The following is a 14,632-nucleotide window of genomic DNA, read 5'->3' as shown; positions in this document are numbered from 1 at the left end:
GAGCAGGGGCAGGTTATCTTAGAAGGGTGGAGGAAGGGGTTGGAAGGCATTAACAATTCAATCTCTCTCCAACTTCCAGGACTCACTCAAATTGGCCTTCTAGATTGGCGCTGACTCGATTTCCCTAACTATACCAACTGCCTCTTTTAATTCTGGCTTCAGCAGAGGTGAAAGGCTCACACCACCAAGCCCAGCTCTGTTCTCTTACTTTAGACACCAATCCCAAGTCTGGGCCTCCAGAACTTCCGACTGATTAGCTATGAATTGGGGTTCCCACAACTCTCTCTGGAGGCTTTATTAACTTGGTAGAGCAACATATTGAACTTAGACTCTTAATGTTTGCAGGTTTTTAAAAAGACACTATTTTTTTTTTCTTTGGCAGTGCTGGGACTGAACCCAGGGCTTTGCACATGAAAAGCAGAGTTCTCCCACCGAACTAGATCCCCATAGGGGGGTCCACACAAGTCAGTGCCTAAAATGTTTCTGAAGTTGAACTAAGAAGAACTTTCAAGAAAGTGTGTGTGGGGGGGGCAGGGCATCAAGCAGGGGGAAACTGGCCATCCACTTCCCTACTCCAATCTTTAGGTGGGGACCAAAGCAGGATAATCTTGATTGTGAAGTAAAGCCAGATATTCAAGAGATGGAGGAACCAGATCTGATTATAAAATGAACAAGAACATGGTGATAAAGAGCCAAGGCCACCCACCCCCTCCCTACCTGCTGTTCATAGTCCCCAGTCATTCCTGCTGTTTTGCCTGCCCCCTCCAAGTAGTCACCACCAAACAAAATTGACTCCCTGGTGTCCATCAAGAGATAAAGGAGGACTGGGGCTGTGGCTCAGTGGTAGAGCACTTGCCTAGCATGTGTGGGGCCCTGGGTTCCATCCTCAGCACCACATATGAATAAACAAAAAAAGTGAAAAACTCATTGGCAACTAAAAAAAAAAAATTTAAAAAAAGAGATAAGGGAGGGGCTGGGGATATAGCTCAGTTGGTAGAGTGCTAACCTTGCAGGCATAAGGCCCTGGATTCAATCCCTAACACACACACACACAAAAAAAAAAAAAAAAAAAAGGAGAGAGAGAGATGAGGAAGGGCTGGGGTTGTTACTCAGTGGTAGAGTTCTTCCTTGGTGTGTGTAAGGCACTGGATTTGATCCTCAGCACCACATATAAATAAATATATAAAATAAAGGTATTGTGTCCATTTTAAACTAAAAAAAAATTTTAAATAAAAGAGAGAGAGAGAGAGAGAGATAAGGGAGCTGTGGGTATAGCTCAGTGGTCCAGTGCTTGCCTAGCATGCACAAGGCCCTGGGTTTGATCCCCAGCATTGAAAAAAAAAAAAAAAAACTGAAAAATTAAAACCCCAAATTTAAAAAAGAGAGTGATAAGGGAGACCATCCATGAATTGGCTAAATAAACATTTCAGGGTGGATGTTGAAGACATCCATGAGAGACACATGAAACTCTGAGTTCAAGCAAAGGTTTATTGACAGAGAATATTGGCCAGGCTGCCCTTCTGCCAGGTGCAGCAGCCTGTGGGGGAAAAACTTCTTAACTATATAGTCAAGTACAAGGAAGTGGTTAAAAACTAACCCTCTGGTCCTGTGATTGTTATTTGGCACCTTTGCTGTGGTTTTGGTAGTTAGGGAGTCTTTGGGGGTGGGCCTAATGGGAAGGTCATGCCTGGGTGAGCAGGTGCTGATATTCAAAATAGAATTACTTTGGCCTAAGGATCTAACAAAACATAAATCACCCAACCTACTACAGTCCTTCCAACTCCCCTGGGTGGCTGGTAAGAAAGCAGGATGAACTTGGAGCATAGGAGTGGAACAGGAATCAAACAAGGTGACCCCTCCACCTGATGGGGCCATTCCTTGAAGGGTCACAGTTTTAGAAGTGCTTGGCTCTCACTTGGTAACATATCATTGTGTATTAGACCTTGATAGTGACTTTTTTAGCATAGATACAGCCCTTGAGAGTCAAGAACCATTGCCTTCGGGAAGGAAGCAAGCGGTTTACAGTGTCAGCCCAAGGGTGTCTCCAGAGCTCCCCCATGTGTCATGGTATAGTAGTGCAAGATTTAGAAACTGGGTCCCAACCTCTGCTGGTAAAAAATATTCCACTGTATTGATGATATATTTTGACTTTTGAATCTTTTTCAGCCCTCACTGAGGCAGCAAAGTGCAGGGCCCTGGCTTATTGGTGTAATCCTGGGTGTTGTATGATTTGTTTGATCAAGTAAGACAAAGGTTGTACCTCAGGCTGTAACAGATGAAACTCAGGCATTTCCACTTCCTGACATGGCAAAACAAATATGTGAGGGGCTGGGGCTGGGGCTCAGTGGTAGAGCGCTTGCCTAGCATGTGCAAGGCGCTGCGTTTGATCCTCAATACCACATAAAAATAAATAAATAAAATAAAGGTATTGTGTCCAACTGCAACTAAAAAATATTTAAAAAAATAAGTTCACAAGTTTTTTGGACTACTGGGTTTGTGGGGGACACAGTATGGGGCTGTACCAACTGGCACACTCAGGCCAAATGTGGTAAAATAGGCCCAAGCACTTGGGATACTAAACCCATTGAGACCTGCTGAGCTTATCACAGTGTGTGAGGATGGCCTTAGGCCTGAGCCTAAGCAACTCCATTTTAAAAACTCCAGTTTGAAACCTGCAGTCTCACTAGGAGCCCTCCATTATGGCCCTCAGGCACAAACAAGTCACTTCCCCCCACCATGAGAAATTCAGAGTGAAGCCTCTGGCAGGCTGTTCTCCCCTGATATGAGGGAAAGGTAAAAATATCAGGGTGGGGACCACCAGACCAGATGTTTTAACCCCAAGGTAAATGATGTCACTAAGAAATCCAGTGGTAGCTGATGAGGATTGAATGGGGAGTCAAAGGTCCCAAGATTTAGTATAAATAATACAGCAAGTGAATAGGTATTCAGCCAGCCTATACTGATGCACACAAGCTGGAGAGTCCTGATGAGGACCTGGGCTGACATCCCATCACTTGTCATCATTTGCTGATCCTCTGCATCTTCCTCACCGTTCTCAAACTCTACAGCCACATCTTGACCCCGGTGAGAGCCACAACTTCTCCCTAGGACCACCTCCTCAGCCAGCCATCAGCTCCACCCCAGGAGAAGACTGCCTTGGTTTAGGACCTGATCACCATGGTCTGAGTGAGGGTGCATCTGTAGGGCTTAAAGCCTAAGGCTTGAGATTTCTGATCTGACACTTGAACTTAGCATGCAGAGGGAAAGTCTGTCATGAGCCTGTCATGATTAAGTGTGTTTGCAGTGCTTAGAATTAATTAATCTAGAATTGTTTGCTGCCGCAGTCTGGCTGGGCACAATTCTCGAGTCACTTGTCCAGCAGGAAGGAACTTTATTTTTAGAATGCACCTGCACCATGCGAGCTCTCCAGGAATTCCCTCAGAGCCCAACTGCCACCACCGGCTCTTTTGGAGACTTCTCAACCAGCACTCTTCCCGCTCTTGAGGCCGATTGGCTGGGTCGTGTGGGCGGAGCCAAAAGAGTCCCCCCAATGAGCAGCTCCGTGGTCTGAAAGGGCAGGAAAACAGCCCAATGAGAGTCATCACAGAGGAGCCAATTAGCTGGAAGTTTGCTGGGGCTGCTTAGGCTGTGGCTCTCAACAGTTTGCTGTGAATTGATTCTGTTTATTGCAGTGCCGAGCATTAAAGATTGTTGTTTTCGGGCTGGAGATATGGCTCAAGCGGTAGCGCGCTCACCTGGCATGCGTGCGGCCCGGGTTGGATCCTCAGCACCACATACAAACAAAGATGTTGTGTCCGCTGAAAAAACTAAAAAAAAGTAAATAAAATTCTCTCTCTCTCTCTCTCTCTCTCTTAAAAAAAAAAAAAAAAGATTGTTGTTTTCTTGATTAAGAACCTATAGAGGGGGCTGGGGATGTGGCTCAAGCGGTAGCGCGCTCGCCTGGCATGCGTTTGGCCCAGGTTCGATCCTCAGCACCACATACAAAACAAAGATGTTGTGTCCACCGATAACTAAAAAATAAATACTAAAATTCTCTCTCTCTCTCTCCCTCTCTCTCTTAAGAAAAAAAAAGAACCTATAGAGTGAAATTGTATTGAGTGATTTGAGTGAATAAAGCATTGAAAAGGGCAGAAGCATGTGGACATTCCTTATTTCTCCCCCTTGACTGTATAAGTTGCACCTCTTGCCTATCTCAACACTATGCCAATCCAGATGGCTTTGGATAGATTTGGGCATATGGCAGCAAATCAAATAAGACCCCCAAATTGGATTTGGTCACAGTATGGCAAAGGGCAGAGGAACATTATACCCTGTAGGAAACACATCCATGTGTTAAGCCCACATTTATGCAGCCCTTCTTGCCACAGAGCCCACCACCAGGGAGGACCAGTGTCAAGGTCATGACCAGCTGCCCCATCAGTGGATGGCTGCAACAGTGCCGCAGTCTGGCTGGGCACAAAATCAGGAGCCACTCACAGCCTTGTAGATTCAAACAGCAATTCTTTATTCTCTCACCGGCACTCTACACGCACGTTCTGGGAAAATCCACCTCTCCACCAGGCTCTGCATCCCAAATACTCTCTGAATCCTGCGAGAACTCAACGGGAACTCAAGGAGCGGGCGCCTGAGGCAGCAGGATACACCCTATTCCCAGCAGGATCCACCTTAAACCTGGAACCGCCTTATTCCCAGCAGGATCCACACCCTAAACCTGGAACCACCCTAAACCTGGAACCGCCCTAAACCCGAATCCACCCTGGTCCTTGAGTAGGGTCACCTTTCTCAAGCATTCATGCAATGTCACTGCAAATGACCTGGGTCCAAGGCAAGCCCATTTCCACAATGGAGAGTCCTCCCTCTAAGCAACATTGGGTAGGCTGACAAAGAAATTGCCATGCGTCATTCCTACTTGGCTATGGCTCTCAGCACAATAGATGGCCAGGGCCCATGATTTGGGTAGCTCAAATGGCAAGCACTATGAGATGGGATAGAGGCCTCCAATAGCAAGACATAGACAACACTTCACCTCTCAGCTTCCGACTTCAACAGTTCCTGGGACTGTTCACATTTATAGCCAAAAAGGAGCAGCTGCCAGAAGATATGGCTTTACTTCCTTCCCCTGGAGAAAGCCAGCCTCCAGCAGTTCAGTCAGCCAGGTACACGGATAAAGCAGCAAAAGAAAACCCCAGAGTGGACAGCTGAGATGACCATCCAGCGACGGAGACTCTGTGGATTGATGAAGGACAAGGATGCAGCAGCCAGTGGACTGGAGTGTGAGAGGTGTGGATGGTGATTGTTCGTGAAGGTGGACCATAAACTCTGCACTGACAGCGAGGCCACATACAGAGGACTACACTGTGGCCACCTCCATGGCTGTGGATGGGTTATAGGGAAAACAGCTCTGGAAAGTGTTGGAGACCAGCTCCAACAGGGGGTCTCAGGAGATGAATGGATGGTGAGGAGTCGGCGAAAGAGGGGTGGAGAAACAACACAGACACCAAAGTGAAGGTGTTGACCCCCATCTTTACTTGTGAAGTTGATCATATATACTTTTCATTTTGGCAGGCTCACAGTACTTTGTGGTTACAAAATAGGAATCATTATTCAAAGAAACAAAATATTACTTAGCTACAATTAGAATAGAAGAATGTATCTTGGCTTATGCATAAGCAAGCATTTGTACTTTCAGTTCAAGTTTTGCTTTGAGCTGTTTCTGCTTAGTTAACTTTTAATAATAGTTAGAAATGTCCCAAACTATTGGCCTATAGCTTGACTATTCTTTCTTTTTTTTTTTTTTTTTTTTGACTATTCTTTCTTGACTTACTGACTGGAACCAGTGCCATGGTTACGGCAAGTGGTTGACTTGTTATTAATTTTAATCAAACGAGTAAGAGCACAAACCATTGTGCACAGGAACAAGAACAAGTTGCCCAGTACTAAGCACTAATCTGTCTTCTTAACATTAATTTTTCTTCTTTAGATTTTAATTTAATTTCTCAAAAACTTCCTTGACAGGAATACAGGGAGTTTTTCATTAGACATTAACAATTTACGCTCCACAACTGAATAATTGCATTTAGAGCAAACAGATCTATTCTTTAGAAGTAGTTGCATTATTGGGAAAGTCATGTTTTTTCCTTCATACTTAATGGTCATATGAGAAGTTGCAACTATACTTATTAAAGGAATACAAAAACAAATCAGCCCATTCCCAGAAACATACTGTGCTCCTCCAGAGGATGGACGCCTTGCGCCATCCACCTCAGTAGAGCCTTGCCATTGCCTGAGTCAGGGGAGGGGCGCAGCAGGAAAGACATTTGGCACTGTGTCCAAACCAAAGTCATCAATGCCATGTAACTGCCCATTGTCCTCTCTGATTTCCAGGTGATGACCAGGCTGACCAATTGGCAAAGATATGATGGCTGGAGGAACCGCCAGCAGAGGAAGTTGCCACTTGGTTACATCATGGATTAAAGCATGCAGGGCAGCTGTGACGCGCTGGTTATAAAGATGTCTGCCTATAAAGATGTCTGGTGTTGGGCTGGGGATGTGGCTCAAGCGGTAGCGCGCTCGCCTGGCATGCGTGCGGCCCGGGTTCGATCCTCAGCACCACATACCAACAAAGATGTTGTGTCTGCCGAGAACTAAAAAATAGATATTAAAAATTCTCTCTCTCTCTCTCTCTCTCTCTAAAAAAAAAATAATAAAAAAAATAAGAGAATGGAATAAAGGTATTGTGTCCAACTACGACTAAAAAATAAATAAATAAAATTTAAAAATAAAAAAAAAATACATAGGATTTAAAAAAAAAAAAAAGATGTCTGGTGTTGCTGCTGCAGGCCAGAACCATCTTGCCTGGTCTCAGCACTACCCATCATGACCAGATGCCATCAAAGGGCATATCAAATGAGGTGAAGTCCCTCTTCAGTGCTGGCAGAGAGAGCACGTTGGTTCTCTCCCATTACCAGAAGGGGCCAAATATGCTTTGAGCCAAATGGACACAATTATAGGCTTGATGCAAAAAAGCCAATCAATCAAAGGACCACTAGTAAGGGCTGATATAAGGGCCAAGTATGGCATACCACAGGTGGATCGGAGTGACCAAGGAACTCAGTTCACAGGTCATGACATACAACAGTGGGCTCAACACCAGTCATGTTGTGGATTTCCCATCTGCCTTGTGAACCAACAGGATCTGGAATGAATGCATGTCCTTAAAGACTGAAAATAACTGTGCAGGGACGAACTACTCCTCTGTAGGAGGCAAGAAGTCATTAAATGAAGAACACAGACATCATCAGACTACAGTCATTTCTATGTTAATAAGTCCATGGCCACCACCATTAAGATTAAAGATAAAGGACAAATCACCAAACTTTTTCTCAAACCGGCCTGGAACACAAGTTAACAGCTTACTGTTGCTGGATCCTCAAGATCGAACCTGAGATAAGCAGCGTTAGCCACAGACTCACATTCTTCCTGCCCGCAAGAGGTCAGGAAAAGGATCCTGCAGGGATCTTGGGGGAAGGGAAAATATTCAAAATCTGGTGGTCCATTTTCAGAATACAGTATTTAGCCTTAAATGTAATATTGAGATGTAAGGAAGGCATCCAGAAGGGGAAATAGAACAGAATGGAAAGCAAGGTTATTAAGAGTTAAAAATCAAATGGGTGTAACTCTATATGCAAGGAGCACAAAAAGTTTCACCTGAGTTTTGATTAAAATACTGTAAAGGGGCTGAGGATGTGGCTTAAGTGGTAGCAACTTGCCTGGCATGCGTGAGGCACTGGGTTCGGCACATAAAAATAAAATAAGGATATTATTTCCACCTAAAACTAAAAAATAAATATTAAAAAATTTTAAAAAATACTGTAAAAAGAGGAAAGTATCTAATCTTATTAAAAAGGAGTTGGGGGGGGCTGGGGATGTGGCTCAAGTGGTAGCACGTGCGGCCCGGGTTCAATCCTCAGCACCACATACCAACAAAGATGTTGTGTCTGCCGAGAACTAAAAAATAAATATTAAAAATTCTCTCTCTCTCTCTCTCTCTCTCTCTCTCTCTCTCTCTCTCCTCTCTCACTCTCTCTTTAAAAAAAAAAGGAGTTGGGGGCTGGGGTTGTGGCTCTGGGCTGGGGTTGTGGCTCAGCGGTAGAGCGCTCACTGAGCATGTGAGAGGCCATGGGTTCGATCCTCATCACCATATAAAAATAAATAAATAAATAAAATAAAGATATTGTGCCCAACTACAACTGAAAAATACACATTTAAAAATAAATAAATAAAAAGGAGTTATTTGGGCTGGGATTGTGGCTCAGTGATAGAGTGCTTGCCTGATGTTCATGAGGCACTGGGTTTGATCCTCAGCACCAAATTAAGTAAATCAATAGAGGTATTGTGTCCATATAACTAAAAATGTATTTAAATGTATTTGAAATGAAGGAATTTGTCTAAAATCAGAATTCAGAAATTTCATAAGGATTATTTCAGAATATGAGAAAGGGTCTGAAACTAAAAAAAATCCAGAAAATTATAGATAAGAAAATATATTTTAGTTGGAAACTTGGAAGGGAAAAGAAATGTTTCTGAATGAGAATATATTTTATATGACAAAGTAATATTTTTGTGATAAAGTCCAAGGTGAAAGAGAGGAACTAAGGGTATAAACAAGCTGTAATGTGTCTAAGTTGCAGAAGGTTTGTGGAAGGTAAATCTCCAGAAATTTGTGTATGTGATGAAGTTGGCTATAATTAGCACAGTCAGTTAAAATTAGGGCATTTTCTAAGGTCAAATTTCAAAGCAGTGGGCTGGGTTGTGGCTCAGTGATAGCGCTTGCCTCACACACAGGAGGCATTGGCTTTGAGCCTCAGCACCATGTAAAAATAAGTAAATAAAATAAAGATATTGTGTCCATCTACAACTAAAAAATATTTTAAAAAATCTTTAAAGCAGTGATATGAAGCAAAGTCTAAAACATTGATCTGTTCCTTTCTATCAAGATAATTTCTTGCATCTATTAGGGTTTTTTTTTGTTTTTTTTTTTTTTTGTACCAGGAATTAAACCCAGGGGGGACCTTGGGTCTGACAACACCTGGAGTCACAGCCAATCAGCTGACAGGGACCCACAATGCCCTTATGACATCAGCAATGGAGACTTCTTCCCCAGATAGCTGCCAGGTGGCACCTGGCAATTGGCATCAGCAGTCAGCACCGATGTGGGTGATGCAGCACAAACTAGCTCAGAAAGAGCTCCTTGCTGCCATCCCAGCTCACCTCAGGGGCGTGGGGCACTGGCTTGCAGAACATTCTAGATTGGGTGAAAATTTTCTGCCCCTGTTCAGAAAGAAGAAGTGATTGAGTTTTCACACCTCCCTTCCCAAAGGCTCTGTGAAGAGGGGTTATAAGGAACTCAGGACACCTCGAAGACAGCCAGGACTCTACAGGTCACTGGGCATGAGTGAGCCACTCACCCCGACTCATCTCTGCAAGCTGCGCCCTTGGTTGGGGATGGGTTTCCAGCAAAGGCCGCTGCAGAGGGCTGGCTCCTCACCCGCTGCAGTTACATCTTCTAGCTGGAACTCTTGAAACCCAAGTGCCTTGCTGTTCTGATTTCCTAGGCTTTGCATAAACCTCAGAAGCTGGGGAGGAAGCTCGTTGCTGCTGGTCTTTCCCACACTGTTGAAAAACAGCTGATCTGGGAGGATTTGTGGTGAATAATATTTCAGGGCCTGATGGTTTTAAGTAGAATTATGATCAGTTCCTTATTAGCATTTTGCTAAACATGAGTGATGATCCTGGCATTTGCTGCCTACAGAAGCATCTGTGCTGACCTTGTTCCCCTCTGTGGATCTCAGGACTTTCGGAGGAGAGAAGCAGAGAGGAAGGAGGGGGAGTAGGGACAGGGTCTTCATTGTCTCCTTTTGTAATTGAAGGGACGGTAGCCTCTGAAAACCAACATTTTTCTGTCCCCTTGCTCCCTGAAAAGGAGGGTAGGTGATAAGAATGGCCTCTGTCAGTGTGGAGAGCAAAACCATTGAACTCCCACTTGGTTGATCCCAATGTCAACAGGACTTGAATAACTGGGTGCATAATATTCACGTGAAAGGAAAAATAAAACTGGCAAGAATGGGTGAAAAATAGAAAGTCCACGGTCCATTTTCAGAATATAGTATTTAGTGGGATGATATCAAACTAAAAAGCTTCTTTGCAGCAAAGGAAACAAAAATGTGGAGAAAAAGATTCACTCAAACATTGCTAGTGGGACTGAAAATTGGTACAACCACTCCAGAAAGCTGTTCGGAGATTCCTCAGAAAACTTGGGATGGAACTGTTGTAGGGACAGATGAGGCAGGGCACCTAAGACAGCAGGAAACAGTTTTATTTGTCTGCAGCCAGGTTCAGAGGGCAGTGCTTTTGCTCTAAACAATCATTCCCCTGAACCCCGAGTTAAGGGAGTTTCAGAACTTTATACCCAATGTGTAAGGGGAGGGGCTCAAAAGTTTACAGTCTGCAGAAGTTCACATAAAAGCAGTTTCTTCTTTCTTTGTTCTTGGCAAGATAACCCTTCAAGGACAACACCTGAGAAGGGGAGAGCTTCTTCTCCCCTTTCTTTCCTTCCCTCCCAGCTGTTACCATGGAGCCCAATTGATAATTTCTCTTAGAAATGTTGCCATCTCTGTGAAGCCCAGGTCAAGGCCAGAGGCCTTGTTAAAGGATCTTTTTTTTTTTTTAATCACATTTTGCATTTGCAAACACACTTCTACAAACTACTATACTGGACAAATTTTTGTGAAAAAACTAGTAAAAGAATGTTCAGCACTTGGAGTGCTGATTTCTTCCAGGCCAGTGGCCAAGTAAAATAAAGCAACACGAAAATAGGAAGTTTACCTACATTGAACTCTTTTGCAGAGACTCTTTTGCTGATACTCCTAAACTCAATTATGGTGAAGATATCTGGAAAAGCTTAGTTAAAATTCTCTGTGGAGGAGGAGGTGCCACTACAGAACCACCCTTTGACCCAGTTACCCCCAAGTGTGCTTGCTTACCAGGCTTTGGTGGTAGTGCACCCTTCTTTTGCAGAAGGAAATCTTGCATTGCTGAACTACTTCTGAGTACATGTCTGATTTCTTGTGACTCCCCGTATTTTTTTTAAATATCTTATTTCTTTTTAGTTGTAGTTGGACACAATATTTTTATTTTGTTTATTTTTATGTGGTGCTGAGGATTGAACTCAGGTCCTCACACATGCTAGGCGAGCACTCTACTGATGAGCCACAATCCCAGCTGCCCCCCCATATTTTTTTTAATTGTTGCCGCAGCCTGGCTGGGCACAAATAACCAAGCCGCCAAAAAGCCTTGTAGGTTCAAACAGCAACTCACCGGCACTCTACACACACTTCCCAGTAACACACTCCCTCCAATTCTCCCGGAACCCTCCCCCCAGAACTCCAAAGTAGTGGGCACCCCAGGCAGCAGGATCCGCCCTAATCCCAGAGCAGGGTCACCTTTCAACCATTCCCTCTAGCAAAATGCCTGGCGTCATTCCCACTAAACTGTGGCTCTCAACATATTGTCAATGGACCTTTAGTTTATTTATATGTGTTGCTGAGAATCGAACCCAGTGCCTCACACATGCTAGACAAGCACTCTGCCGCTGGGCCACAACCCCAGCCCCAGACACCCCCAGTATTTCTAACAAATGTACTTTAAGTTTTTAAAAAACTGCTATTTTCTCTTGGGATGCTGAAAGACCCAGAATTCTCTGGTTGTCACTATATAAATAACTTGGTGGGCAGGGGCATGATAATTGTGTTTAGCACAACAGCAAGTCAAGTGAGAAGAAGAGGAGAAAAAAAATATTTTCCCCTATTAGAGAGGACATTCTGGTTTATTTTATTTTATTTTTTTTAAAGAGAGAGGTAGAGAAAGAGAGGAGAGAGAGAGAGAGAGAGAGAAAGAGAGAGAGAGAGAGAATTTTAATATTTATTTTTTAGTTATCGGCGGGCACAACATCTTTGTTTGTATGTGGTGCTGTGGTGCTGAGGATCGAACCCGGGCCGCATGCATGCCAGGCGAGCACACTACCGCTTGAGCCACATCCTCAGCCCCGACATTCTGGTTTAATAAAACTGTAAAAATAGGCTGCCTCTCCTCTGATTTAGGGAACAATCAGTTCACCACTCTGAAGGCTGTGAGCCCTGTTATCAGAAGGAAAGTTCATTTTATAAAATCTCTCATTTTGATGACTTCCTCTTTTTATTTAATTTCTTGAATTAGATTCATCTCAACTCAGATGGAAGCACCCCGAAAACATCTAGCCATGACATTGACTAACCACCAGCCGACTGTTCTCTTGGGGCTTTGAGGATTCAACAATGCTAATGGTCACCTGGTCAGGAACCCCACAGGATAGAGCTGTCATTAAAACTAACTGTGGGCCAGGCATGATGGCACATGCCCGTAATCCCAGCAGCTCAGGAGACTGAGACAGGAGGACCATGAGATCGAAGCCAGCTTCCGCAAAACTGAGGTGTTAAGGAATTCAGTGAGACCCTGTTTCTAAATAAAATACAAAACAGGGCTGGGGGCGCTGGGGTTGTGGCTCAGTGGTAGACTACTTACCTTGCACGTGTGAGGCACTGGGTTAGATCCTCAGCACCACATAAAAATAAATAAAATAAAGTATTGTGTTCATCTACAACTAAAAAAAAAGATAAAATATATATATTTTTTAATATTTATTTTTTAGTTTTCGGCGGACACAACATTTTTGTTTGTATGTGGTGCTGAGGATCAAACCCGGGCCCCACTTGAGCCACATCCCCAGCCCCTAAAATAAAAAAATTAAAAAAGGGCTGGGGATGTGGGTCAGTGGTTGAGTGCCCCTGAGTTCAATTCTGATACAAAAAAAAAAAAAAAAAATCAAGAAAGTTAAAAGATCATTTGGGTTTTTATGCTGTGTTGGTGGGAATGGAACACACTGTAGCCAATGTGGAAAAGAGGATTGAACCCAGTGCCTCACATGTGCGAGGTAAGCGCTCTACCACTGAGCCACAACTCCAGCCCCTCTTTTTATTTTTATTTTTTGGTACTGGGGATTGAATTCAGGGGTATTTGACCACTGATCCATATCCTCAGCTATTGAGGGCCACAGCTGAGTCAGGATGACACATGGCATATTGCCAGAAGGGAGTGGTTGAGAGATGACTGCCAGGGAGCCATTGACATGATGATGGTTATGTTAAACTGTGTATTCAATTGTATATTTGACCTTTACTGTCCGGCTATAGGGCGGCTCTTGCTGCCTCAGGCGCTACTTTGGAATTCCGGTGGAGTTCTTGCAGCCTTCTGAGGGAGAGTGCTTGTGACCCGGGTGGAGGGTGAGAGTGTTCCTGGGGAGTGTGTGTGGAGTGCTGGTGGAGTTCGGCAATAAAGAGTTGCTGTTTTGAACCTACAAGTGCTTCCTGGCGGCTCGGTTATTTGTGCCCAGCCAGACTGTGGCACTCAGTTCTATTTTGTATTTTATTTAGAGATAGGGTCTGAGTTGCTTAGTGCTTTGCATTTGCTGAGGCTGGCTTTGAACTGTAGATTCTCCTGTCTCAGCCTCCCAAGCTGCTGGGATTATAGTCATGTGCCACTGCGCCTGGGTAACCATACATTCTTTTTTTTTTTTTTTTTTAAAGAGAGAGTGAGAGAGGAGAGAGAGAGAGAGAGAGAGAGAGAGAGAGAGAGAGAGAGAGAGAATTTTTAATATTTTATTTTTAGTTCTCCGCGGACACAACATCTTTGTTGGTATGTGGTGCTGAGGATCGAACCCCGGCCGCATGCATGCCAGGCGAGCGCGCTACCGTTTGAGCCACATCCCCAGCCCACCATACATTCTTATAGATTTTATGACCAGGAAAAATTATTCTTATCTCCCTGGATTTGGGGATCTGGTCTGTGAAGAGTCACAAATGTCTCCCCCTTCAGGATAAGTTGGGTCCCTCTTATCAACAATATTTCAGGCCTGCATTTCTTCTGCAGATAACAGGTAATTTGGTGAGAAATGTGACATATTCTGTCCATTTAAGCCAGGGAGGGCTGCAGGTAAATTGCTTTTTGGAAAGGAAAACATGTGGGGGTCAACCCAGTGGGCCCATTTTATAGAATTAGTCCCCTAAACTTGTGTTCTCACCATTCTCATCTGTCTGTGCCTTATCAATATATAGAGAGGACTTTATATTATATGAAATGTGCCAATCTGATAAGGACAAATACTGTAATCCCTTTATATGAAGTACTCAGGGTCTAACATTTTTTTTTTTTTTTTAAGTACTGGGGATTGAACTCAGGGGTACTAGACCACTGAGCCACATCCCCAGCCCCATTTTGTGTTTTATTTAGAAACAAGGTCTCACTGAGTTGCTTAGTGCCTCATTGTTGCTGAGGCTGGCTTTGAACTCCCAATCCTCCGTGTGCCACCACTGGCCCCAGAGTCTAATTCAGAGTCAGAAAGAAACACTGTGGTTTCAAGAGATTGAGTAGAGTGCCAAATAATTTCTTTGGGCGGGGTGGTGTCCTAAGGTTTGAACCCAAGGCCTCTGGCATGCTAAGCAAGCTCTCCTATTACTGA

The sequence above is a fragment of the Spermophilus citellus genome (genome assembly GCF_964194105.1).
Source record: "Spermophilus citellus genome assembly, chromosome: 3".
Lineage (NCBI taxonomy): Eukaryota > Metazoa > Chordata > Mammalia > Rodentia > Sciuridae > Spermophilus > Spermophilus citellus.
This window is presented reverse-complemented; position numbering follows the sequence as displayed.